At 40.4% G+C, this 15,081-nt stretch overlaps 1 long non-coding RNA gene across 1 annotated transcript in view; it reads left to right on the top strand.

The window, feature by feature from the left end:
- Positions 1-4,853: 4,853 nt before the first annotated feature.
- LOC308619365 overlaps positions 4,854-15,081 on the top strand; it is a 40,853-nt gene continuing 30,625 nt past the window's right edge. Inside the window, exon 1 of the long non-coding RNA XR_014016163.1 lies at positions 4,854-5,029. This is a non-coding gene — a long non-coding RNA (uncharacterized lncRNA). The remainder of the gene's footprint in view (positions 5,030-15,081) is intronic.

Here is a 15,081-nt window from a genome sequence, read left to right as displayed (position 1 = left end):
TTGGTGAATAAATTCTTTAAGTCTTTTGGGGCCAAGGTTCTGTTCCATTTTTTAGTCTAGGGTAAGGAGATACCCTAACAAACGTGGGTGTTGCTGAATCACACTGGCCTTGGCCTTGCTCAGAAGGGCCACTTTGAAGAGATGAGGAAGAAGGTGCATCTGGTCCGTCTTTCCATAAAAATCAGCCCTGGTAACCTGTTTGGCAAATAAGTTGCAGGCTTCCAATGCCTGACATAGGTAGAAAGACATATCGTACTTTGTTATTTTAAACAGGTTTTAATGCTTTACTCTATCTCTGAGCAGACTCTTTGCCTTGGTGTGCACAGACTACATGGTCAAGGAGAAAGCATTTAAAGCATGGGACAGCTACTCTCGTTGCTGTGTTTCCAAAAGCATGTGTGGGTGTGTACATGGGCTCCACCAGTGATACTCAAGAACTCAGGATGATTTGGGGAGGTACATTGACTCATATAGGTAGAGTTTTATACTGTTGGATATTTTTCATAGTTTTATTTATGGCAAGGGATTTCCATTTAAAAGAGTAAGGAATAAGAATGTCCTGTTGAAAATAAATTTATCTAAGTAAAACTGTGACCCATATAATTGTTAAATAAATAATGATATGGGTAACGTGTGGGTAGAGGCACAATTATGAAGGTGGCACTCGAATGACTAAGGTTTAGGTCACAGGGGCCTCTATCCGTTCTCTCCTACTCCTGGTAAGAGATTTACCTTCTTGATTCCTTTGCCTCTACAGTAATTCCACTTTGTTAAAGGTGGGTCAGATAAGAAAACTAATGTGTTGTACCATTAAGTCACAAATATGTATTCCGTTGCTATTGCAATAATGAAAAGATAAGGAAAACCACACTTAAACTCTGCCTTGAGTCTCCGAATTAATTTTAGTGCCCAGTCATTTGACTAACAAAAGTTTGGGTCTTACAAACATATGACTTAGTGCCTATAATAACCACAGATTATGATTATTCCCTGAGAGTGTTTCTTCTTTCCCTGCTCTGCTGAAAACAAACAGCCATAGTAAAAACTCGGTTTCTTCCTAACCATGGACAAACTAAATGGCAAGAGATCCAGGCTTTGCATATTGACTTTGGCTTTGGAAAAATAAGGGAAACTCTAAAGGACAATATGCCAGTCCACATTTCCTGACACACACAACACGGATAATCTCACTTACCTTGTGCTAAGTGAAAGAAGCCAAACTCAAAATGTTACATACTTGTTGATTACATTTATATGACTTTCTGGACAAAGTCAAACTATGGGGACAGAAAACTTATTAGTGATTGTCAGGGGGCTACAGGTTGACTTCCAAGGGGCAGGGAAAAATTTTCAGGATGCTGGAACTATTCTCTCTCTTCATTATGGTGGAGGTTGTAAGACTATATCCATTTGTCAAAACTCTTAGAACTGTACGCTAGAAAGGGTGAATTTTACTGGCTGTAAATTATACCTCAATAAACCTGACCGAAGAACCAATAAATGTTCTTAGTGTTCCATAAGAAGAATTACAAGTAAAATATGAAATAATAGTCAAACCAAAACGAAAAGCCACAAATATCTGCAAATCATTTCTTGAGGGTGGAGAAAATCAGTCTCAAATTGCAAATTGATTTACCTTGATAGACAGCCTCTTAATCTGTATGTCTAGAGTGAAAATATCAAGTGTATCCTTTTATACAAACTGTTTCCATTCAATCTCTTTTTTTGTTCACGACTAGATTCATTTCAGCCCTACTGCTCCTCATAGTTTGAACAATGTATCATGGCAAAGCGTGCTTTCTCTGGTCGGGTATTATATTAGTACATCGCTGTCAATGATTGCCCTGTAGCAGTTTTTCTCATATAAAACACACTCTACCTTTGGTACAATTAGGGAATGCCTAAGAGTGGAAATGATGGAGAAATTAGGAACATACAAACTTTTGGAGATAACGTACTCCGAATTAGTTCGGAATGGCCAACTTTTAAAATAGTGTGATCAGGTACAGATAAGGTTTGTAGCCCCTCTTACCTTGCATGTCCCCCTGTCCCCATGCTCATGAGATTGTATGGAAAATTTTGGCTCCCCTGGGTGTCTTCAGTCTGTGAGTTCCTTAGGAGCAAGAGACATATTCATTTTTGTATCCTATTTCCTAGCACAGTGCTTGTAGGAACTAAAAATTGCTTCTGAATGAATAAGTGAAAACTTATGGCTTTCTAATGATCTTAAATGAATCATTACCATGTAAAAACGGACTTTTGCAAGGAGTTGGGCAAGTGACATGAATTCTGACATGCCAAGATGGACACATGAGGCCATATGTCTGTGATACTGTAGGTGTAGCTTTTCTTGGAGGCATGTGGCTGGACTTGAAGTCTTCTTGAAACTTGTTCTAGTTGCTGGTTGGTTAAAGTAAGAACTACTCAAAGCTTTTAATGCATTCATTAAAATTTGTTTAAAGTAGTATAATAATGAAAATTAAGTCATTTAGGAAAAAAATGATGCATTTTTAAAGGTTCCTCTGCCTTGCAAATATAATGAATTATCAAAGGTTACACATATTTTATAGACACTGTTTTCTTTCTTTTTCTTTTTTTTTTTTTTTTGCAGTATGCGGGCCTCTCACTGTTGTGGCCTCTCCCGTTGCGGAGCACAGGCTCCGGACACGCAAGCTCAGCGGCCATGGCTCACGGGCCCAGCCACTCCGCGCACGTGGGATCTTCCCGGACCGGGACACGAACCCGTGTCCCCTGCACCGGCAGGCGGACTCCCAACCACTGCGCCACCAGGGAAGCCCTTGACACACTTTTTATAGGACTAATTGACTTTCTTTTGAAGCACTGGTATATTGTTGCCAATTCAGATCATTCCATAGTTCAAATAAGAGGTCCCTTTTCCTCATGGCTTTTTAGGGAAGTCTTTTAAAGTAATACATGAAAATCTGATTAATATATAGTCTGGTTTTCATAATTGTATCTGTTGTGATTCAAGGACTGATTTAAGATTTCTATTTCATTTTATTTTTCTTGTTTTGTGGCAATCACAGACAGTTAGCCATGTTCACCTTCTGATACCTATGACACAATTTTCATATCACAGAAGGCAGAACTCACCTTACCAAGCCCTCAGGATTGTTTACTGATTATAGACTCAGTTAATTCTTCTCAAACAGTGCAAACAGTCAAGGTCAGCTCCTTTTTGTTGATTTGTTTCCAAGAGGCCTCGTAGGATACTGCCCACCTCTGTAGCTCCATTTCACAATTGATCTTGGCTGTGTTTCCCTTCACACATTGTATTTATCATCATTTCACTTATCCCAGACTTACTAATCAATACATCAATTAACAAATATTTGCTGAGTTCTTTTTGTGGTGGCACATGATATTTATCTTGCCCAGGAGACATTGCCTTTCCTATGGTAACTACATTTAGGTTTCCCTTTGGGGCGTCTCTCCCTACATCTCTCAGTCATGTGCTTTGGAAGCAGCAGAGCTCCAGCAGTGGGCACATGACTCAGACTGGCCAATCAGTGTAGTCCATTTCTCTGGCCCCAGTGAATTATGTGGTGATGGGCACACGACATGAAACAGTCCATTAGGAATGAATTCCATGACTTTGGACTAAAACTGTTGGGAAGAGAAGCTGTCTTTCTCCCAGGGTTACTAACCAGGTGCAGTATTTCTGGGGCTATCTTTAATCCCACTATTAGAGGATCTTTGAAGAAGGAAGCCAATATAGAGAAAACCAGACCCAAGGAATGGAGAAAGAAATTCTTATGTCCCTTTAAAAAGCCTGATCCGGGCTTCCCTGGTGGCGCAGTGGTTGAGAGTCTGCCTGCCGATGCAGGGGACATGGGTTCGTGCCCCGGTCCGGGAGGATTCCACATGCCGCGGAGCGGCTGGCCCCGTGAGCCATGGCCGCTGAGCCCGTGCGTCCGGAGCCTGTGCTCCGCAACGGGAGAGGCCACAACAGTGAGAGGCCCGCGTAGCAAAAAAACAAAAAACAAAAAAGCCTGATCCAACTGTGTCTGAAGCTGATATCAGGCTACACGTGTACCTTAGAACATACACAATTTCTGTCCTTCACTAAAAAGGACTACTGATTAAAATGCTCACATGTGCAAAGATTCTGAAAAATACAAATTTCTGGTTTCCAAGGGTTTACAATAGATCAGAAAGAATAAAATAGAATCATATCAAGTTAGCATTACTCTTCAAAAGTATGCTATTTTTTCTCTCTATCCCTGAAATTATTCAGGATTGTTTGCATATATTCCTTTCTTCAAAGATAGATTGCAGAGAAGAGAGCCTGGTCTTCTATTCACCTCCTTTTTCTTAATATCTAGCAAAGTGCTTGTACATGGAAAATAGTCAATAAATTTTTATTGAATTTATCTGAAAAGACAACTAATGGTACTCAGGGATTTATGGTAAATGCCAAATGAGTAGTTTAGATCATGACATCCTATTTTATGTTAAATCACATTTTTTGTCCTCTGGGCCAGGTCTTCATTCAGATTGCTACCACTAGATAATTTGTGTTTTGTTTTGCTTTCTTGAGCAAAGCCATGGCTCAATACTAGACAGAGGCAGCTTTGTGGGGATAGAAGAAGGGGAATTGAGAAAGCCTCCAGGGATTTATGTTTTACAAGGAATATGCTCCATTATCAAAATAATGTTAAATTGTTCACTTAACTTTAAATTGATAAACCATAAAATTTTAATGAGGAAAAGAGAGGAAGATTCACTCCCAATAATCAAAAGTATATGCAATAATAACATCTTGATCATAATCATTGTTTTTGACCTTTCCTAGCTCAAATAACTCAGCCACTTTTACATAGTTGCAGTGTAGAACCATTTTGTCACTAGTTAATTAGAACCAAATGCCCTGACAAGGTCTGATTCTTTCTTTATTCTCAGAGCTGTGAATCTTTTTTCTTCCTGGACCAAACTAAAGTGAACTTCGTTCCTGTCTGATATTTATCCAGCTTCAAAAGTGGAAGCACCTGAAGCTACTTTGTTCAAGGTAAGTGAACTAGATATCTGCAGTTAATATTTGTTTCTTTTAAATTTTAATCGATACAGGCATGTGTGGCCTTATATGAGGATGCATATAAAACAATGCTCAAAACAATGCTTTTATTACAGTAGCTAAGATTCACAGAAGGAACTGAAAATGCATGAGTGATATTCAACACCTCTATCTTTTTCTCTTGGGTTATGTCATTCTATAGGATGAAATAATGATGGTTAAAGTTTAATTCGTTTCTATGTTTTTTTTAACAACTTTATTGGAGTATAATTGCTTCACAGTGGTGTGCTAGTTTCTGCTCTATAACAAAGTGAATCAGCTATACGTACACATATATCCCCATATCTCCTCCCTCTTGCGTCTCCCTCCCACCCTCCCTTCCCCACCCCTCTAGGTGGTCACAAAGCACTGAGCTGATCTCCCTGTGCTATGCGGCTGCTTCCCACTAGCTATCTATTTGACATTTGATAGTGTATATATGTCCATGCCACACTCTCACTTCACCCAGCTTACCCTTCTCCCTCCCTGTGTCCTCAAGTCCATTCTCTACGTCTGTGTCTTTATTCCTGTCCTGCTCCTAGGTTCTTCAGAACCTTTTTTTTTTTTTTTTTTAGATTCCATATATATGTGTTAGCATATGGTATTTGTTTTTCTCTTTCTGACTTACTTCACTCTGTATGACAGACTCTAGGTCCATCCACCTCACTACAAATAACTCAATTTCGTTTCTTTTTATGGCTGAGTAATATTCCATTGTATATATGTGCCACATCTTCTTTATCCACTCATCTGTCGATGGACACTTAGGTCACTTCCATGTCCTGGCTACTGTAAATAGAGCTGCAATGAACATTGTGGTACATGACTCTTTTTGAATTATGGTTTTCTCAGGGTATATGCCCAGTAGTGGGATTGCTGGGCCATATGGTAGTTCTATTTTTCGTTTTTTAAGGAATCTCCATACTGTTCTCCATAGTGGCTGTATCAATTTACATTCCCACCAACAGTGCAAGAAGATTCCCTTTTCTCCACACCCTCTCCAGCATTTCTTGTTTCTAGATTGTTTGATGATGGCCCCTCTGACTGGTGTGAGGTGATACGTCATTGTAGTTTGGATTTGCATTTCTCTACTGATTAGTGATGTTGAGCATCCTTTCATGTGTTTGCTGGCAATCTGTATATCTTCTTTGGAGAAATGTCTATTTAGGTCTTCTCATTTTTGGATGGGGTTGTTTTTTTGATATTGAGCTGCATGAGCTGCTTGTAAACTTTGGAGATTAATCCTTTGTCAGTTGCTTCAAATATTTGCAAATATTTTCTCCCATTCTGAGGGTTGTCTTTTCATCTTGTTTATGGTTTCCTTTGCTGTGCAAAAGCTTTTAAGTTTCATTAGGTCTCATTTGTTTATTTTTGTTTTTATTTCCATTTGTCTAGGAGGTGGGTCAGAAAGGTTCTTGCTGTGATTTATGTCATAGAGTGTTCTGCCTAGGTTTTCCTCCCTTTCTATGGTTTTATTAGATAACTAACATCATAGGTTTTTCATGAGACGGACCCCTGAAATAAGTTTGAATTTCAGCACCGCCATTTGTCAGAGCTGTTAATTGTAGACAAGTCACTTACCTTTGCCAGCCTGTTTTCTCATCTGTTCCTCATGGAGTTGCTGTGAGGACCAAGTATTCTAATGTATGTGAGGTCAAAGGACAATGGTAGTAGTAGCAAGAGCTACAGATTAGCTGGAGTGGTAATTCTGTACAAGCTTTCCCTATATCCTCCCTAGGAAACTTGATGTAAAGGAAATTCCATTTTTCCCCAATGTTGAATAGGCCATATGGCTGGCTAGGCCCCCTCTTTCTTCACATTCCGCCTGTGTCCCTCAGGGATGTGTATGCGGTTGAACTGGTATCCTTCCAGGATGGAGGGAAACTGTTCTTCAGTTCAGGGTACACCTCTAGGAAACATGAGAATGACAAATAATAAAAAAGAACCAGCCCCAAATGCTGTCAAATTGTGAGTACAAATCTAATGTTGGTTTTCATGTCGCTGAATTTTTTGTTACAGGAATTAAATTCTAACAAAACTAGCTTTGGTCAAAGAAGTTGACCCAATTTCATACAAGAAATAAGGATGTTACTGGGAATTGAACAGTTTATTGCTAGAATAATAAAGACGACAAGAGGAAGAATTATGGTCTCTTTTGTTCTCTCTTGAATCCCAGCTAGTAAAGTTGTGCCTGGACTATAAGAGGTGCTCAGTATATAATTATTGAATAAATGAGTGAATGCTGCTAAAAAAAAAATAACAGGTGGACTTGGGCTGATTTTTAAGCATGATAAGTGTGCCATGTAAAATAAACTAGACAGGGCTTCCCTGGTGGCACAGTGGTTGGGAGTCCGCCTGCCGATGCAGGGGACGCGGGTTCGTGCCCCGGTCCGGGAGGATCCCACGTGCCGCGGAGCGGCTGGGCCCGTGAGCCATGGTTGCTGGGCCTGCGCGTCCGGAGTCTGTGCTCCGCAACGGGAGGGGCCACAGCGGTGAGAGGCCCGCGTACCGCAAAAAAAAAAATAAAAATAAACTAGATAGAAGCAACATAGTTAAGCCAGGAAGCTGAAATTCCTCTTCTCTGAAGATCTCTAAGAGTAGGCTCAACTCCCATTTCTCCAAGATCCTGTCAGTTTACCTTTTGAAAAGAGGATAGGCCAGATATATTCTGAGGTTGAAAGGCTCTAGAACTCTCATGGAAAGTTCCATATATGTGTGAAAGGTCTTTCGTCATCTTGGAACTTGGAGAGCTTTGCCAGGCACCACAAATATTTATCCACAGTTAGTCTTTTACCCCCAATCATGCCTTAAGACAGATTTTCCTGCTACAGATCCATTTTGCTTCTGACACTCTTTTGTTGCAAGCCACCAGTTACCTGTGTGTGCAGGTGATAATGACCCCAGTGATATTTATTCATAGTTCACTTTTCCTTCACAGAAAGCAGGAAACAGTTCCTCATTAGTATCTGGGCCATATGTAAATAGCTGAATGACATTGTTGCTTTCTGTCTGCAAAGGAGAGAAATTTTGCTCAGGGTTTCACAGATAATACTGATTTTTTTGTGTCCCAGATCATGTTCAGGATATCATCATACATTGTAGTTCTACTTTCCTTTTGAAAATAATGTAGTAGATCAAAGTACTTATTTCTTTTATGTGAATAATGCTTTATTCATTTAAACTCCTAATATGAAACAAGAATATTTATTAAAAGATTTCATGGAAATTTGGGGGTAGAAAACAGTGCTCGTTTTATAAGCAATTGGAAATCAAATGGTAATTATTTTGAGAAAGAACTTTCTTATTACCATGGTGGGCTACTGACAATTGTTTAGGATAAGCTAACTAATTTAATAATTAAGTGACTATATTTGTTGCCCAAATCTCTGAAAATGGACAGGTTTCATGTTAAATGGTCTAATGTATATGAAGCCAAAGCACAATTTTTGTTGTTTTTCTGGTTTGATTACTTAATAGATACAGTACCAGAAACAAACCACAGCCTAGAAGCCCCCATCATAGCTAGAATACATCTCAGGAAGACATAATTGGAAGATAAGTTTGAACCAATGAAACCCACAGAGCAGAAAGATGCCATTACAGATTTAAAGATCATATACCTTATACACTTTAAGATAAAGTTGATGAATCTGAAGGACCCAGATCAGTAAAACCAATTTAGTCACATTGCATATGTAAAGAAAAGACAATGGGTCTAGTGAAACTAAGATGACTAACATAGCAAAAGACTTCAGTGCTCTCTAGTTTGCTTTGAAGGTATAATTTATGAAGATGCTTTAAGGTCATATGTAACACAAATGACAGTATTTCTAGAGATATATTTGTGCTCTGTAGGATTCATGAGTAATAATGCCTGGAGCACTCCAACAAAGGTAGTTGCATGAATTAATGGAGCAATCTGGGCATCAGTCCAATAAAAATGTTGGCTGAATGCTTCCTTGGGGGGAAAAGATGCTGAGAACAGGAGAGTTATAAGCAATTGATGCTGGTTAAATAGAACATCTTCCTTACTCTTTTCAGCTTGCTTCTGAACTAAGTCAGCTGTGTGTCTTTGAGAGAGGAAGAAGAAGACTTTAAGGGGCAAGTTTACTTTAATGCAAAGAGTCAATTTTCAAGTAACGTACTTCTTTTTGGGTAGACTGACCTGAGTATGAAAACCCAGGCTTACTAGCAAGCCCTTAGTTATAAAGTCTCTGCATTTAATGCTGATATCTCAGATTTATGCTGCACACTTCCTATAAGATCAAAGTACAATATGTAATTCTCAATTTCAATGCAACTACATATTTGAATAAGTTTATTTTGTGTTGGGAACAGTGGGAAGAAATGGAGTCAGTTAACCAGGTCTAATAGGAAGAGTTCCCTTCTCTCTTGGCTTGAGGTCTTCCATGGGGACATAAAGAAATAAAAACTCTAGGCTCATAAGAACTTCTGTGTCCCACTTGCCAATCAAAAATAGAAGGCAACTGGTTGTCTTTAAGTGATTGGTAGTGGGCATGGAAGAAAAGAGCATGCTGTGGAATAGCTGGGCTGGGTGGAGTGTCACATGCTTTTTAGAATTGGTCTGAAGGTCACTCTCTCCATTTATAGCCATGGAATGGATGGAGACCAAATTCAGTGTCAGAATGTTTGAGATCCATCCTTATTCTATAACTTTCTAGCCATGTTACTCAGGGCAGGTGGCTTAACTTCTCTGAGGAGAAGTTTAACTTTTTAAATTTACACAATTGGAAAAATAAAACTCTCCTCTGTGTCTTACAATCATTTCCTGAGACGCTATTGAAATAATGTATGCAGATGTGTTTTGCTGGTTGAGGAGAACTATGCCATTGTGAAGTGTGGACATTATTATTCTCTCTGATGGAAAGCTCCCTGAGGGTTTATACCGTTCATAAACCTCTTCCAGCTGCCTACTTTATTTCCCAAGCCCTCCTCCTTTGGCTCTTCTTGTTGTTCTAATTACATCCAGGAGGACAACTCCATTAGGAATTAATGAGCTTGAGTACCTTCATTTGCCATCTGCTCCCCTCCCCCTTTTAACAAATGAAGGTGTGTCTCAGCCTCAAGACCTTATGTTGACTGTAGCCAGGCAGATGTAGCCAGCGTGATTCAGATGAGAAAGATTCTTTATTCCATGGTACCAAGGTCACATTTGGATTTGGTGCTGCTTTTGGAAGCCAGATGGCGACTGGAAGGTGAGAAGAGCCTCTGTTTAGAGCCCTGCTATGGAACACACTGGCCCCACTGGCATTCATTTATTCAAGCAGGCATTTATTCATTCAATTAACATTTACTGTGTCTGTTATATGCCAGACACTGTGCTAGATGGCAAGGATATAAAGTTGAATGAGACGGACTCTTTTCCTTGAATTGCTCACAGCCTACTGGAGGAGATAAATACATGTATCCAGGTAACTATAGTGCAATATTTGATGTGCTCTAATAGTCCTATAGCACTGAGTCTAGGTTCAGATATAGGGAAAGTTAGAAGAGCTGAATTGCTCTCACAATTGGGGCTTTTCAGAGAAAGGACTGTCTTCTCAGTTGCCTCCATGTCTATTAGCAAAAGGAACTGGTTTGTGGACCAGTAAGTATCTAGTTGATAACCCCCAATTGCACATCTCTCTTTTCCTTTATTCCTGTGTCTGCTGTGTCCAGTTTGGGAATCACCTAGGACATAACTGCAATACTGGAAAGATTTGCAAATGTAGAGAATAATATAATCTCCCCATCTCTATTTATAATAACTGTGTACCATCTATTGTTTAATGAAGAGGGTGGTAATTAGGGTCCTAATAGATAACAGATGGCACACAAAACTGTTACAAGGGTGTGAGTACAGCCCCATAGGAGGGATTGTGCAGCAATCTGGGGCTAGGAGCAGCTGAGCTGAGACAATCTCTATGTCCAAAGGGAAGAAGAGAGGGATCAGTTTCAGGACCCCAGCAGAAAAAGGACCCCTGGAGAATTGGTCTTCTTGAGAGGTACAGTAACCTTCAGTAAAAGGTCATAGTTAGCCCACTTGGAGGCTATCTAGCAGGGAGAAAGCCAGGGAAACAAATCCCCTGCCTTCACTTTCCTCCTCCCTCCCTCCCTCACATCTCTCTGATGCTCTCCATGGCCCAGACCCAGCTAGAAGTCTCAGGCGCTGGGATCCTGTCAACCTCACCCTTCCAGTTCACCAGAGAAGGGTGGAGAGGGGACCTGGGAGGGCAAACAGAAGATAACCACCCAGGAGAGATCAGGATCCTCACCTGTAACATGACTGTGTAAGAATGTAGACTTGCCTGCCCCCAAAAGTTATGTTAATTATGTATATATGCGTATATATATGTGTGTGTGTGTGTGTGTATATATATAACATAACTTTTTATGCACATTTTATTATGCCTATATATACACATATATATGCACATATATACATGTGTGTTTTCTTAAAATAATAGCACACAAGTTCTGTACAGTAAGTCCCCTACATACAGACCTTCAAGTTGTGAACTTTCAAAGATGCAAACATGCATTCGCATGTCCAATCACGTAAGTTCAAGTGTCTGGGGTAAATTGTCACGTGCATGCATCTTCTACGAGTGGTTGTGCTTTTGTGTAGTTTACAGAACTGTATAGAGGACAGTAGTACAGTATCTTTATTTCAAGCCCAGGCTGTCCAGAAGCAAGCGTAAAAGCATAGGTAAAGTAGCTGGTACTACTGTACTTTTCAGAGTACTGTACTGTAAGATTAAAAATGTTTTCTTTATTTTTTCTGTTTGTTTTGTATGTATTATTTGTGTGAAAAGTATTATAAACCTATTTCAGTCCCGTACTATATAGCCGAGTTGTTAGTTGGGTACCTAGGCTAACTTTGTTGGATTTGCAAACAATTTGGACTTAAGGAACGCGTTCTCGGAATGGAACTCATTTGTATGTAGGGGACTTATTGTTTAACTTTCTTACTTGAGATGCTTTACCAAACACTCTTTTTCTTTCCTTTTTTAAAATACTTTCTTAGTTATGGAAAATGTCAAACACACACATACATAATAAATCCCTAGGTGCCCATTATTTTGCTTTAGTACTTATCAATTCATGACCAATCTTGTTTCATCATGCTCGCGTCCAATCTTCATAATCCTATGATTTTGAAATACATCCCATGTTTGGCTTTTGTTAGGCCAAAGGCATGTTAAAGCTATTTTTTAAAATGAATCCCAGGCTTCCCTGGTGGCGCAGTGGTTGAGAGTCCGCCTGCCGATGCAGGGGACACGGGTTCGTGCCCCGGTCTGGGAAGATCCCACATGCCGCGGAGCAGCTGGGCCCGTGAGCCATGGCTGTTGAGCCTGTGCATCCGGAGCCTGTGCTCCGCAACGGGAGAGGCCACAACAGTGAGAGGCCCATGTAACGCAAAAAAAAAAAATAAAAAAAAATAAAATGAATCCCCTTTCTCAATCACAAATTAAGCATATATTTTTAAGAGCTGAATCATAGGCAGTAATTAATATATTTTAAAAGGTCAGTCAGCCTCTCTTAACCCTAGATTGTTTTAAAATGATGAATGATTGCAAAACACAATGAATAACATGATTTATATAACTGTTTACTGTGTTATAGTTTAAAAATAGTGGCTTATACCTTTTTTTAACCTCTTTTTCTTTTCATTGTTTGGTAGTTAACTAAATTCCTAAATGACGATTTCTTCCGTTTTATTTATCCCCCACCCCTATATTGGGAACCTATCATGGGGTACCATTCAGTATATAGAACATTGTTCCCCTCTGATTTGTAATGTCCCATCTTCCATATATCAGATTTCAATACATGCATGGGCCTGTGTTGGGCACCTCTTTTTATTCTGTTGGTTTATTATTTTTTAAATCATTGTGCCAACATCATACTTTATAATATACTATAAAGTATCACTTTATAATAATTCTTCATATCTGGCGTTTGGAGTCTTTGGATGTATCCTAGCCTTTCTTGGCCCGCTCTTCCATATAAATAGGTTCAGCTTGTCAAACTCCATGGGGAAAACATCCTATTGGTCTATGGCAGTTGATTTCTAAAATGATCTGAACTACAAAACATATTTGTTGAGAACTTTGAAAGTTTTCTAGAAGTTTATGAACTGAAGGCTTCATGAGGCTTAAGACAAGCAGGAATAAAATATGATGTTCTCTTTGTGCATGTGAAGGCTTGATTAAAAGAAAAAGAATATATTTTTGTAATATTTGTGTGTCAAGCATAGGATCCATATCTTTTTGTTTAATGTAGTTTTCTACTCACTTTAAGATCTTTCTTTGCAATATGGGCTCTCAGTGACTAAAAAGGCAAGGTTGAGAAGAAATGAGAAATGATTGACAGAAGACCTCAAGAGCTCAATGGTCTCAAAAACTATGCACCATTGACCCAAGGGGCAATGCATAGAAGGAATATATTAATTGGCTGGTGATTTGAAGATATTAATGATGAAGACCATGGCTGCAATACAGCTGAGTCACCAGTCATTTAAAAATGTAGGATCTGAATGCTTAGGAATTGTATTAGTTATCTGTTTGCTGAGTAACAAATGAGTGGCTTAAAACAACCCAGGTTTTATGGGTCCGGAGTCCAGGCACTGGGTCCTCTGCTTGGGGTCTCACCAGGCTCTGATAAACGTGTTGGGTGGACCACATTTTCATGTGGACATCAGCCTGGGGGGGAATGCACTTGCATGCTCATTCAGGTCGTTGGCAGAATTCATATCCTGGTTGCTCCAAGACTGGGGTCCCCAGCTTTTTGCTGATTGTCACTGGAGGCCACCCCAGATCCTAGAGGCAATGCAGTTCCTCCCTGTGGGCTTCTTCGGTGTGGCTGCTTGCTTCAGCCAGCAAGGAGGGTCTCTGGCCTGTAGAAGGCCCGGTGCCTCTTTTATGAGCTTTCACCTGATTAAGGCCACACAGGATAATCTCCTTTTTGATTTACCCTTTTGACTTGGGACCTTTATAACATCTGCCAAACCCCTTCACCTTTGCCATACTCAATTGTTTAGAAAAAAGTCACAGGTCCTGTCTATGCTCAGAGGGAGGTGGTGATCATACAAGGTGTCAACACCAGGCGAACAGAGTCATAGGGCCACGCTAGAGGCTCTTTGCATAGGGCTAAAATAAAATGGCAGAAAAATTGTCATCTGTGGTCACAGTTCTGGCCACCTGGTTCTTTAAAAGGAAAGGGCGTTTCTGGGATGAGACCTGCAGAGGCAGAGGTGTTAGGGTGATGTGGGTGCAGCCCGTTTTGCCTTGTGTTTGTGAGAAGCAGAAGGAACACACATTGGCCTCCGCGAGCTTTCAGGGTATCTGTGCTGTAGGGCTTGGGAGCTTGCTGTGGGCTGTCTCCCCTTCAGAGCAGTAGATGTGGGGACGCAGACACGTGGCTCTGACGGGCAGGCAACACGGATCTCCTTGCAGTCAGCAGCCCAGGAAAGAGTTAAGCCTTGGCTTTTGTTCCTGAGCTAGGAGATTTTGATTAGATGCTTAATTGCTATTGGAACCTCGTGTGTAGGGTACACGCTTAGCCACCTGAGACAGTCAGAGACCGAATTTAGTACCTACTCTTAGGCCTGCTCCCAAGGACGAGAAGAAAAGGAGTTGTGAGGTACATTGTTGGCACAAACGCTGGGTGAACAATCACCTTCCTGGCCCAGCAGCAGTTTCCTGGTGCAGGTGATTCTGTGGCATTTGGGCTGTACAGCTCCCTTCACCTTTCTGGCCCCAGCCTGCAAAAAAATTCTGGCACAGCAGGGAATTAGTGCCTAATGGCAAGAGAAAAGGAAATTAGCATTTCCTAACAGCTAACCAAACACAAAAGCGTCCCCCAGCCTTGCACGGAACACCTCTGACCATCCATCCCTCTATGGCCAAGCCCTGCACCTTACAATTTGTGCTTAATTATACAGGAAAAGAGAAATCTGTTTCTCTGGGAGAGCCTCTGAGAACCTGTTGGGGAAAGCTTTCAAT

Source organism: Mesoplodon bidens (assembly GCF_964165515.1).
Source record: "Mesoplodon bidens genome assembly, chromosome: 6".
NCBI classification, from domain to species: Eukaryota; Metazoa; Chordata; class Mammalia; order Artiodactyla; family Ziphiidae; genus Mesoplodon; species Mesoplodon bidens.
The sequence above is the reverse complement of the archived record's forward strand: the minus strand, read 5'-3'. Positions and strand labels throughout refer to the sequence as shown.